The sequence below is a fragment of the Macaca fascicularis genome, chromosome 10 (genome assembly GCF_037993035.2).
Source record: "Macaca fascicularis isolate 582-1 chromosome 10, T2T-MFA8v1.1".
NCBI classification, from domain to species: domain Eukaryota; kingdom Metazoa; phylum Chordata; class Mammalia; order Primates; family Cercopithecidae; genus Macaca; species Macaca fascicularis.
The window spans coordinates 66208798-66219707 of NC_088384.1; the positions used below are offsets into that span (position 1 = coordinate 66208798).

At 41.8% G+C, this 10910-nt stretch overlaps 1 pseudogene; it reads right to left on the reverse strand.

Moving 5' to 3' along the window:
- Positions 1–2749: 2749 nt before the first annotated feature.
- Positions 2750–3222, reverse strand: LOC102136575 (large ribosomal subunit protein eL24-like; annotated as a pseudogene).
- Positions 3223–10910: the final 7688 nt, after the last annotated feature.

A 10910-nucleotide genomic window follows, 5' to 3' on the forward strand; every position in this document is an offset into this window, starting at 1 on the left:
CATGCGTGTGTGTCGGTAAATACCATCCAATAGCTAGTATGATGGAGCCTCACTTTGTGCCTGGTTCTTTACATGTATTGGCCCCATTTTCCAGATGAGGAATTTGGAGCATGTCAAGGTTAAGCCACTCCACCAAAGCCACATGACTCGTCAAAGGAGGGGTGGAGTTACAACCCATACTATGTAGCACCAGAGCCGTAATTCTCAACTACTATATTCTACTCCTTCTCACAATGGCAGGTGTTTGTTGGAGCAGTGAAACTGAGGCAGGAGAGGCTGTGTCATATCCAAGGTGGGCCATTCTGCAGGAGTGGAAGCTGGGGTGGACCTGTGGAGGTGTTATGGGGGCCTTGCTTCTTCCCAGTGGTGGACTTTTTGGGGATGAATTTAAACTGGAATCTTTTTGCAAGTATTTTAACACCATGTTTTATGACAGCAACTTGATTATAGACCATCTTCAGGAATAAAGGCTGCCATATATTTCTTCGGCATTCCTCAGCTGAGTTCTGGGACCAGAACCCAGGCCAGAAGACCACCCCAAAGATACTGGCTGATGGTCAGGTGTAGCAACATGAAATCAACAAGATGTTTTTTAAAATTGAGACATAGTTCACATTTGATGAAATTCATCCTTTGAAAAAGTAAAATTTAGTGATTTTTGGCATATTCACAAAGTTGAACAACCATCACCACTATTAATTCTAGAACATTTCACCGCCCCAAAAAGAAACCCTATACCTCCTAGCAGTCATTCCCCATTCCTCTCTACCCCCAGTCCCTGGCTACCACTAACCTACTTTTTATCTTTATGGGTTTATCTATCCAGGAAATTTCATACAAATAGAATTGTACCATAAGTGGCTTTGTATCTGAAGAAGCCATTATTTTTAATGCAATAAGGTGGTCAATATAGAAGCCAGCTTCCATCATGGCCCCTGTATTAGTTTGTAGGGCTACCATAACAAAGTACCACAAATTATAAGGCTTAAACCACATAAATAAATTTTCTCACAGTTCTGGAAGCTAGAAGTCTGCAATCAAGGCGTCAGCAGAGTTGACTTCTTCTGAGGCCTCTCTCTTTGGCTTATAGATGGCCATCTTCTCCCTGTGTCTACATGATGTCCCTCTGTGTCTGTGTCCCAATCTCCTCCTATAAGAACATAGGTCATATTGGGTTAGGGCTCACCCTGATGACCTCATTTAGCCTTTGCCATGATTTGGTTCTATGCTCTCACCCCCCAGATCTCATGTTGAGATGTAATCCCCAATATTGGAGGTGGAGTCTGGCGGGAGATGATTGGATCATGGGGGCAGATCCCTTATGACTTGGGGCTGGGTGCTGTCTTCACAACAGTGAATGAGTTCTCACAAGATGTGGCACCTCCCTACCCTCTCTCTTGTTCCCATTCTGGTCAAATGACATCTTTGCTTCCAATGTGATTGTAAGTTTCCTGAGGCCTCCCGAGAAATTGAGCAGATGCCAGCATCATTCTTCCTGTAAAGCCTACAGAACCATAAGTCAGTTAAACCTCTTTTCCTTATAAATTACCCAACCATAGGAATTTCTTTGTAGCAATGTAAGAATGGCTAATAGAATCTTAATTACCACTGTAGAGAACCTATCTCCAAATATAGTCACATTCCGAGGTACTGGGAGTTAGGACTTCAACGTGAATTTTGAGGGGATACAACTCAGCCCGTAATAGTCCTCCAATATTCCTTCCCTTGGAATTCATGCCCTTGTGTAGTCCCCTCCTGCACTGTATCAGGGCCAACCTGTGTGATTTTACATGACTTTCAAAGATGGCTCACTTGGAGGTAAACAAGCTACCTACTGTAAGGACACCTGAGCAGTCCTGTTGGAAGTACCACTGGGAGAGCAACTGAGGCTTCCTGTTAACTGCAGTACCAACTTACTAGCCATGTAAGTGCTGATAAGTCAGCAATTAGACTTAGCTGGAGTTAGACCCTCCAGCTCTAATTTTCAGATGACTACAGCTCTAGGCAAAATCTGACTGCATCGTCACAAGGGATCTCAAGAGAGAACTAAACATCCAAGCTGCTTTTGAATTCTGACCCCCAGAAACCATAAGATAATAAATTATCATATTCTTTTAAGTCATTAAGCTTGGGGATGATTTGGTAGGCAGCATTAGATAACTGATACAGTTGGGGTGGGATGGTAGGGGTTCAAAAAGTCAATGATTATTATATACCCACTCTCTTTCAACCATAGAATCGTGTGTGGGATTCTACTTCTTCAAGGCTCACAAGAGCTCTGCAAAATGTGTGTTATTGTCCCTGTTTCACTGAGGCTTGGGAGGTTAAGGAACTTGCTAACTATTTAAATGTAGTCCAGCCTTTCTCCAAGATCTGTATGTTTTCTACTGTATCATTGGGACCCTATCATAGGAGATCACCACTCAGGGATGGTGTTATGTACGCAGTTAACTACTTGCTACCACTTAGCAGCAACAAGAGTCACCCAAAATGTGTCTCATACTTAACGTTTGTATTCTACTTTGGAAAAGTCACCATTTTGCATTCAACTCTTTTTGCATTCTTCTCTTTTTCTCTATTTTTCTTTCCTTTCTTTCTTCATGTGTGTGCATGTAGGTTTTAGTGTCTTTAAACCAAAATGACTTATTATATCACATGAATCTGTGGGTCGAATGAGCCCATCTGGATGGCCTGGTTCACTTTTTTTTTTTTTTAATCCAATCTTTATTTAAAAATCGACTCTGCCAGCTTAGCGTTTTCCACCAACTTGGGGAGCTAAAACTTTCACAGGCTTCACAACTTTTTGCTTAGGTGCTGCCTTTGTAGGTGTTAGCAGCAGCCATTGCAGTCTTTTTAGATGCTTGCTTAGCCTTTTTTTGCTTCCTTAGTGGCCCTGATAGCTTATTCTCGTTGATCCTTTCTAACTTCAGGTTTCTGATTCCTCTTGGCCATTATATCAGCAACAGATGCATCAGTAATGGCCCTCTGGAATTTGACCGCTTGACGGGTTCTTTTCTTTTGAATTTCTTCTGACTGTCCCTTTTTGTGCTTCATTCTGTAGAGAACAATGCAGTTTATCTGTCAAGGATTCCTCTTGGAAAGGAACATCTACTCACATTTTGAATTAAGAAACTGGAAAACCTTCCCATCGGTTCTGGCATAGCACCTCCCGTGTCCGGAGTAGAACTTGTACCTGCTGAAACTGCACAGCTCAACCTTCATGGCGGCAGCTCCACGGGAGGAGGAAAAAGATGGTAAAGAGAACAGTTCACATATTAAGCACATTCAACCAGGAGCTTTGCTGAGGCTGCAATGTCCAAGATAGCTTCACTCTTGTACTGCGGCCTTGGTATAGATGTTGGCTGGCCTTTCTTTCCACATTATCCCATGTCAGTCAGTGGTCTAGTTCCTTTCTCTGGTGGCTGGACTCCAGGACAGCTTTCATATATTTTTTCATTATTATAATATTTTTGAAACAATACATCATAGGAAATTCAATTGTGAAAAAGACAGCAAAAAATGTCCCTCTCATTCCTGCCACAGGCCTTCCAGTTTCCTTTTCCGGAGGTAATGAATTACCAGTATCTTACTTGGCCTTCCTGAGTTATTCTAAGCACACCTTTGTCTATCTGTGTACCTCTACATTTCCAAACCCAGCTACTATAGCATTTAAAATATGTAAATAGCAGCACTCTTTACACACTGTTCTGCATCTTGTGTTTTTGCTTGAAATATCTTGGAGATCCTTCTGTATCAGGATATGAAAAGCTATAGATCTACCTCATCCTTTTAAACAGTCATGTAGAGTTTTGTTTTGTGGATCTTACATGAGGCAATTTATCTAGTTGGTTCTCTTTTAATGAGCATCTTTTCATTTCATATACCATGATATTGACAGTGATGGCATTTAAGATAGTAACTTCTATTTAACTTTTAAAATTGACTTAAAATATCATGGAGTAGGCATCTTTCTAGTATATCACAGCACCGCCACCCTATAGCATTACTAATAAGTCATTTGTCAAATATATACATGTGCCTTGCTTATGGAAACATGTGGTCTAGTAAATGCTGCTGACCGGTACCTCTGGGCTTTTTAAAACTTGCATCATTGGATCATACTTACAGCTGTGCACCACTACTGAAGGCTCCCTTCCCCCATAAGATTTTAAAATATCCCATATCACTACTATTTCATTATCTTTAAAAAATTATCCCTTCTTGGCTTCAGTGACCCGCACCTCAGTCACCCCTTCAATCATTTGCTGATTATGTTGCTACTTGAATCCACTCAGAAGAGTAATTCCTAATACCAGCCTTAGGATACAAGCATGGCACGCAGAGGCAGTGCTGGACTATTAATGTCCAATTATATACTGCTGGATGCTGTGTTATCATTGCTTCAAGTGCATTACTCCCACATCTGGTAAGACTGAAGAACATAGTCTAGAACCAGAAGAACTGGGTTCTAGTTCTAGTTCTGCTACTAACCACCTTGATCATTTGTCAAATGACCTATCTTGTTTTTGATTTCCCAAAGCAGATCCTAAGACAAGGTTTAGGGGCATAACTAGTTTATTTTGGAGGTTATCCCAGGAAATGGTTGAGAGACAGGGACCATGAGACAGAGAAGGGAAGGAAGCAGATTTAAGAGACCTTAATGGGCAGGTTACCACCAAGGACAGCTGTGACTCAATTCAGCTGGGGACCTCTAAGGGACTATGTAAGGATGGAACAGAATCATCTTGACTGAGGGATGAGAAAGTAGGCTTTTGAATCTATCCACTCCCACCGCTCACTGATGGAGGGTTGCTCCTTAGGTTAACTCCTGCTGTGGTCTGAATGTTTGCATTACTCCAAAATTCATATGCTGAAATTCAATCCCCAGGGTTGTTTTTTTTTTTTTTTGAGATGGAGTCTTGCTCTGTTGCCCAGGTTGGAGTGCAGCGATGCGATCTCGGCTCACTGCAATCTCTGCCTCCTGGGTTTAAGTGATTCTCCTGCCTCAGCCTCTCGAATAGCTGGGATTACAGGCATGCACCACCACACCCAGCTAATTTTTATATTTTTAGTAGAGACGGAGTTTCACCATGTTGGCCAGGCTAGTCTTGAACTCCTGACCTTGAGTCATCCGCCCACCTCCGCCTCCCGAAGTGCTGGGATTACAGGCGTGAGCCACCACGCCCGGCCCCCAGTGTTTTGATATTAAGAAGTGGTGCTTTTGGGAGGCAGAGCCCTCATGAATGGGATTAGTGCTCTTCTAAAAGAGGCCTGAGGGAGCCTGTTTGCCCCTTTTGCCCTTCCACCACGTGAAGATGCAGCAAGAAGACGCCCTCGGTGAAGTAGTGAGTCCTTGCCAGACACCCAGTCTGCTGGTGCCTCAATCTTGAACTTCCCAGCCTCCAAAACTGTGAGCACTCTGCTTTCCTGTTGTTTATAAGTTACCCAGTCTAACATATTTTGTTACAGCAACTTGAACTCTCTAGTATTTCCAGTCTTGCTTGCAATCTCCCAAGTAGTCCCAGCACCAGAGAACACCCTCAAACAGAGAGGTGGAGGATGTCCTGGACTGTACAGACACTATGAAGGTAACCTGCAGGGTAAGAAAGGAGAAATGAACTCTGACAGCATCTGCTATTTAGAATCAGCATGTGCCTTAACTAAAAACATAGTTTTTAGTTCCTTAATGGAGCACGTCATGACAGACCAACAAGTGAGGATGTTTTGAACACTTGGACAAGGGTATTTAGCACTTGGGAGCACAAAAGAAGTTTCCATGGAGAACTTAGAATATTAATCAAAGGACACTGACATATACTGAGTGCTATGATTCAGGCCTTGGCTGGGCTTTCAACATATAGGATCTTATTACTCCTAACTGTAGCATGGCAAGGTGAGCATTATTATCCTGAGGCTTGGAGAGGTTGCTTCTCTTGTTCGAAGTCCTGCAGAAGACAGAGAAGTAGAGGGCAACCCATGGTCATCTGCATGACAAGTGTCCTCTTAGAGGATAATGGGGAGGAGGGACACCAGGCTGTGTCATTCTGGTTTCTACTGCCTTGCAGAGAACTAATAAGTGGGTTTAGCAAGGTTGTAGGATAAAAGATCAATACATAAAACTCAACTGTATTTCTACATACCAGCAACAAACAATAGGAAATTGAAAAATTTAAAATACCATTTACAATGGCATCAAAAACCACGAAATATTTAGGGGCAAATCTGACAAAAGATGTGAAAGAACTGCAAACTGAAAACTGCAAATATTGCTAAGAGAGATGAAAGAAGATCTAAATCAATGGAGAGAAATATGAGTCAGGATACTTAATATTGTTATGATGTCAATTCTCTCCAAATTGATTGATAAATTCTACAAACTCCCTATCAAAATCCCAGCAGGTTTTTTTTTGTTTGTTTTTGTTTTTAAGAAATCGACAAGCTGTTTCTAACAGCCAAAACAACTCTATAAAGAAGAATTGTGGAAAGAATGTTGGAGGACTAAGATTGATTTTAAGACCTGTTATAGGACTACTAGAATATACTACCCTGCTTAAAGGGAAACTGTTCAATTTCCTCTCCATGCTCCAGATTTCACTGAATAACCTGGTGTATACACTCAGAAGCTGTCAGATGGAGGGCTTTGGGCACGCACAGGAGGTCTCACCCTGAACCTAAATCTTGGGCCGGTTGGTTGCCTTGTGATATTTGTACTCTGGTGCCTTCAACAACAGACATACTTACTGGCTTTCTGGCCTTTGTTGTTGTAAGATGAGAGCAATGCTCTTTCCAGCTCTCTTTTATCCCCAAGCAGAACCTGAAGTCAATGGGATGAATTTTAAATAGAAGGTAGAGGGGCCAGGCGCAGTGGCCTGAGCCTATAGTCTCAGTTACTTGGGAGAATTGCTGAGCCCAGGAGTTCAATGCTGCAGTGAGCTATGATCGTGCCTGTGAACAGCCCCTGCACTTCAGCCTGGCCAACATAGCGAGACCCTATCTCTTAAAAACATAACAAACAAACAAATAGAGGGAATGAAATTGTGGTCTAGGCCGGGCGCGGTGGCTCAAGCCTGTAATCCCAGCACTTTGGGAGGCCAAGACGGGCGGATCACGACGTCAGGAGTTCGAGACCATCCTGGCTAACACGGTGAAACCCCGTCTCTACTAAAAAATACAAAAAACTAGCCGGGCGAGGTGGTGGGCGCCTGTAGTCCCAGCTACTCGGGAGGCTGAGGCAGGAGAATGGCGTAAAAACCCGGGAGGCGGAGCTTGCAATGAGCTGAGATCCGGCCACTGCACTCCAGCCTGGACGACACAGCAAGACTCCGTCTCAAAAAAAAAAAAAAAGAAATTGTGGTCTAGAAGTGACATTATGAAATTAAGTGAGAGCCTCAGGTCAACTGGATATTGCAAAGTGTGTAGAGCAATGAAGATAGCAGTAAGTTGAAATTTTCTACCACTTTGCACTCTAACACTCCATGGGATTCCTTCTCCAACATTCTTTTTTATTATTATTTATTTATTTATTTGAGACAGAGTCTCGCTCAGTTGCCCAGGCTGGAGTGCAGTGGCTCGATCTCTGCTCACTGCAAGCTCTGCATCCCGGGTTCATGCCATTCTCCTGCCTCAGCCTCCCGAGTAGCTGGGACTACAGGCGCCCGCCACCATGCCCGGCTAATTTTTTTGTGCTTTTTTAATAGAGAAGGGGTTTCACCGTATTAGCCAGGATGGTCTCGATCTCCTGACCTCGTGATCCGCCCACCTCGGCCTCCCAAAGTGCTGGGATTACAGGCATGAGCCACCGCGCCCGGCCCCTTCTCCAACATTCTTTAATTGCTTCCCTTTCTTAAGCTTCCTTGAATATTTCAGAGAGGAATTTCTCTATAGGAATAAATTTCTAATAAGCATGTTGAAATTGTGACATCATTATCTTTGGGCAATAATAAAAAAAAAACAGAAAAGAAAGTTATCTGCTATGGGGAAGGAAAAGAAATACAAAGATTCCCATGACCCCTCAAATCTCAGAAAATGCACCTGGGTATTCGAACAATAGGAAAATAATTGGACCTCATGTTTTTTTCTCTATTACAATATTCAACCTGATTTCTAGAATATTTTGGCAACATTATTTGTGAAAATGCTTACCTCTTTCTGTAGAAAGCCCATAGACAAGGTAATTGCCATTATTTCACAAAAGCCAATAAAAACTCTCTCATCATAAAACCACAGAAATATTTCAGGTTTATTTAAGCAACTTAATAAAGAAGAATAAAACCACTTTTACCTTAACCTACTAACTATTTAATCATAACCTCTTCAGGTGCCACAATTTTTATAATTTAGTAATCTGTCCGTCTTATCTTATTTAATTCTTTATTCATTATTTCTTTTTTTCAGCTTGATGTTAACAAAATATGTATTATCAATGTAATGACAGCAGAATAGTCCATCTCATTGATGAGTCTTGGGAATTTGAGAGCAAGAAAGTTTGAAAGAGCTAAAATGTCAATCTAGGACAAGATATTCACTACAGAGATGACGAAACTGAGGTACAGAGAAGCAGAGTGGACAATGTCACTTCCTGTTCTGATTATTCTCATCATGATTGCTGTGTGATAAACAATGGCTTTTTATTACTTTACCATTCTGTGGATTTACTGGGCTCACCTGGGTGGTTCTTGGCTTGGATCCTTTTCAGCCAGAGTTCTCCAGAGAAAAAGAACCAATTATAGACATAGGTATATATAGATATGTACATATGTGTATACGTGTATATATGTGTGTATATATGTGTATATATGTATATATGTGTGTATGTATATATGTATGTGTATATACATATACCCTGTATATGTATACCATATATATATATTTAAAGGAATTGGATCATGTAATTGCAGGGGTTGGCAAATCTGAAATCTGTAGCACAGGTTGGCAGGCTGGGGATGCAGGCAGGAATTTTGCAGCAATCTTGAGGCATAATTTCTTCTCCAGGAAACTTCAGTTTTTGCTCTTAAGGCCTTCAACTATTCAGATGAGGCCCATTCACATTACTGAGGATAATCTCTAATACTTAAAGCAAACAGATTTTAGATGTTAACTACATATGTAAAATACCTTCACAGCAAGTTACTGGGTACCATAGCCTAGCCAAGTTGATACATAAACTAACCATCACAGGATTTCTAACGTGTTTAAGTCAGATGTGAAAGCCGCAGTCTTCTGAAGGCTCTGCTGGGCTGGACATCCAAGATGACTCATTCCCATGGTGACTGCTCACTCCACATTGGTGGCTAATGCTGGCAGTCAGCTGGGAGTTCAGCTAGGGGTGTTGAACTGCACGCTCACCTGATCTGTCTCCAGCATGGTGGCTGGGTTCTAAGAGGGAGTGCCCCAAGAGCCAGCATTCCAAGAAACAAGCAATGGAAGCTGTTGGCCAGTTAACACCCACACTGGAGTTAGTACAAGGTCAATTTCACTGTGTTCTACTGGTCCAAACAGTCACAGGGCCCATCCAGATTCAAAGGGTAGAAAACTAAGTCCCACTTCTTGATGGGAGAGTGGCAAAGTCAATTGCAAAAGAACACGTGGGCTGGGAGATACAAATGCAGCTGTTTTTGGAAAACACAATGGGACTTACCATTTCCATCCACATTGGCCCACCATCTGACTCCCAGCATCTAGGACTCTTTACCTAAGGTCTTTCTTTGGCCAATGTCTTCTTCGCCTCCTGTAAGGCAACCCTACAGTGTGGGCAAATAATGCCCACCCCAGAAGTCCTCAACCAATAACTGGATACTACAATTCCCTTGTCCCTCATGCAGGTGTCTACACTGCCTCCCAAGGTTTCTCTAGTAGTATTAATTTCCAGTTGCATAAAATGGTAACTTACTAGGTAATTCACTCGGTATTGCTCCCTCCCCTTCTCTGTTTCTTTTCCCTACTCTCCCTACTGTGTTGCTTCCTGAGATCATCTCCTGAAAAATCTATTTGCACTCATCTTTGGCTCAGGGCTGACTTCTAGGGGAACCCAACTAAAGTAAGATAGTGACTTGTTCAAGGTCACAGAGTTATAACTAACGGCTGAACTGACACCTAGACAAGAGTGCTTTCCAAACTTGCTACATTCTGACAGAGCTTCAGAGAATTAAAGAGTTCAATCTTATTTAGTGATAGGGAGGGCCTATGAAAAAGAAAAAATTAGATGTTTATGTTAGCTATTTGGAGAGAGCACTGGACTAGGAGTCAGGAAATGTGGGTTCTTGCTTTTGTTCTAGTGATGAACAAGTTCCATAACTTGAGCCTCAGGAGTGGAAATAAATTCTCATCTCGAATTCACACTTTTAGCATTCCAGTGAGCATCAGATGAGTGATTGTGCAAAAACAGTACAATGAAGAAAATAGGCAAATGAATAGAAGGAATTTTTTTTCCCATTTTTGGCGACTCTATTCAACAAAAGCTTATGTTTTAATTTTTTTCAAAAGCTTCTCATGTGGTCTTGAAGTACATGATTGTCAAGTTCACCAAACCATGTTGTCTAGATAATTCAGGTTATGTTCAAAATCTCCAGTTTTAAAACAAAGTCTTCAGATACAATTTTTTAGCCAATGGCCCACTTTTACCAGAAAAAGATCCTGGCATTGAAAGCCATCTCTCAGTCCCTGACAACAAATGTCCCTGTCATTGCAGAGCATATGTAGACATGAACTGCCTGGATAAAGATAGTCAATATATTTTTCTCCATTGGCTTATGAAAAAATATCACATCCATAGTATGGCTTTCCCCCCTCTGCACTAGCTTCTTTAGGATGTGTGAATTTCACCTAGCAGTATGTGTGTGTGTTGAGTTTTGATACCCATCTCTTTGTGTGTTAGTGGAGAGGGTAGAAAAATGCAGGCAACAGATTAATAG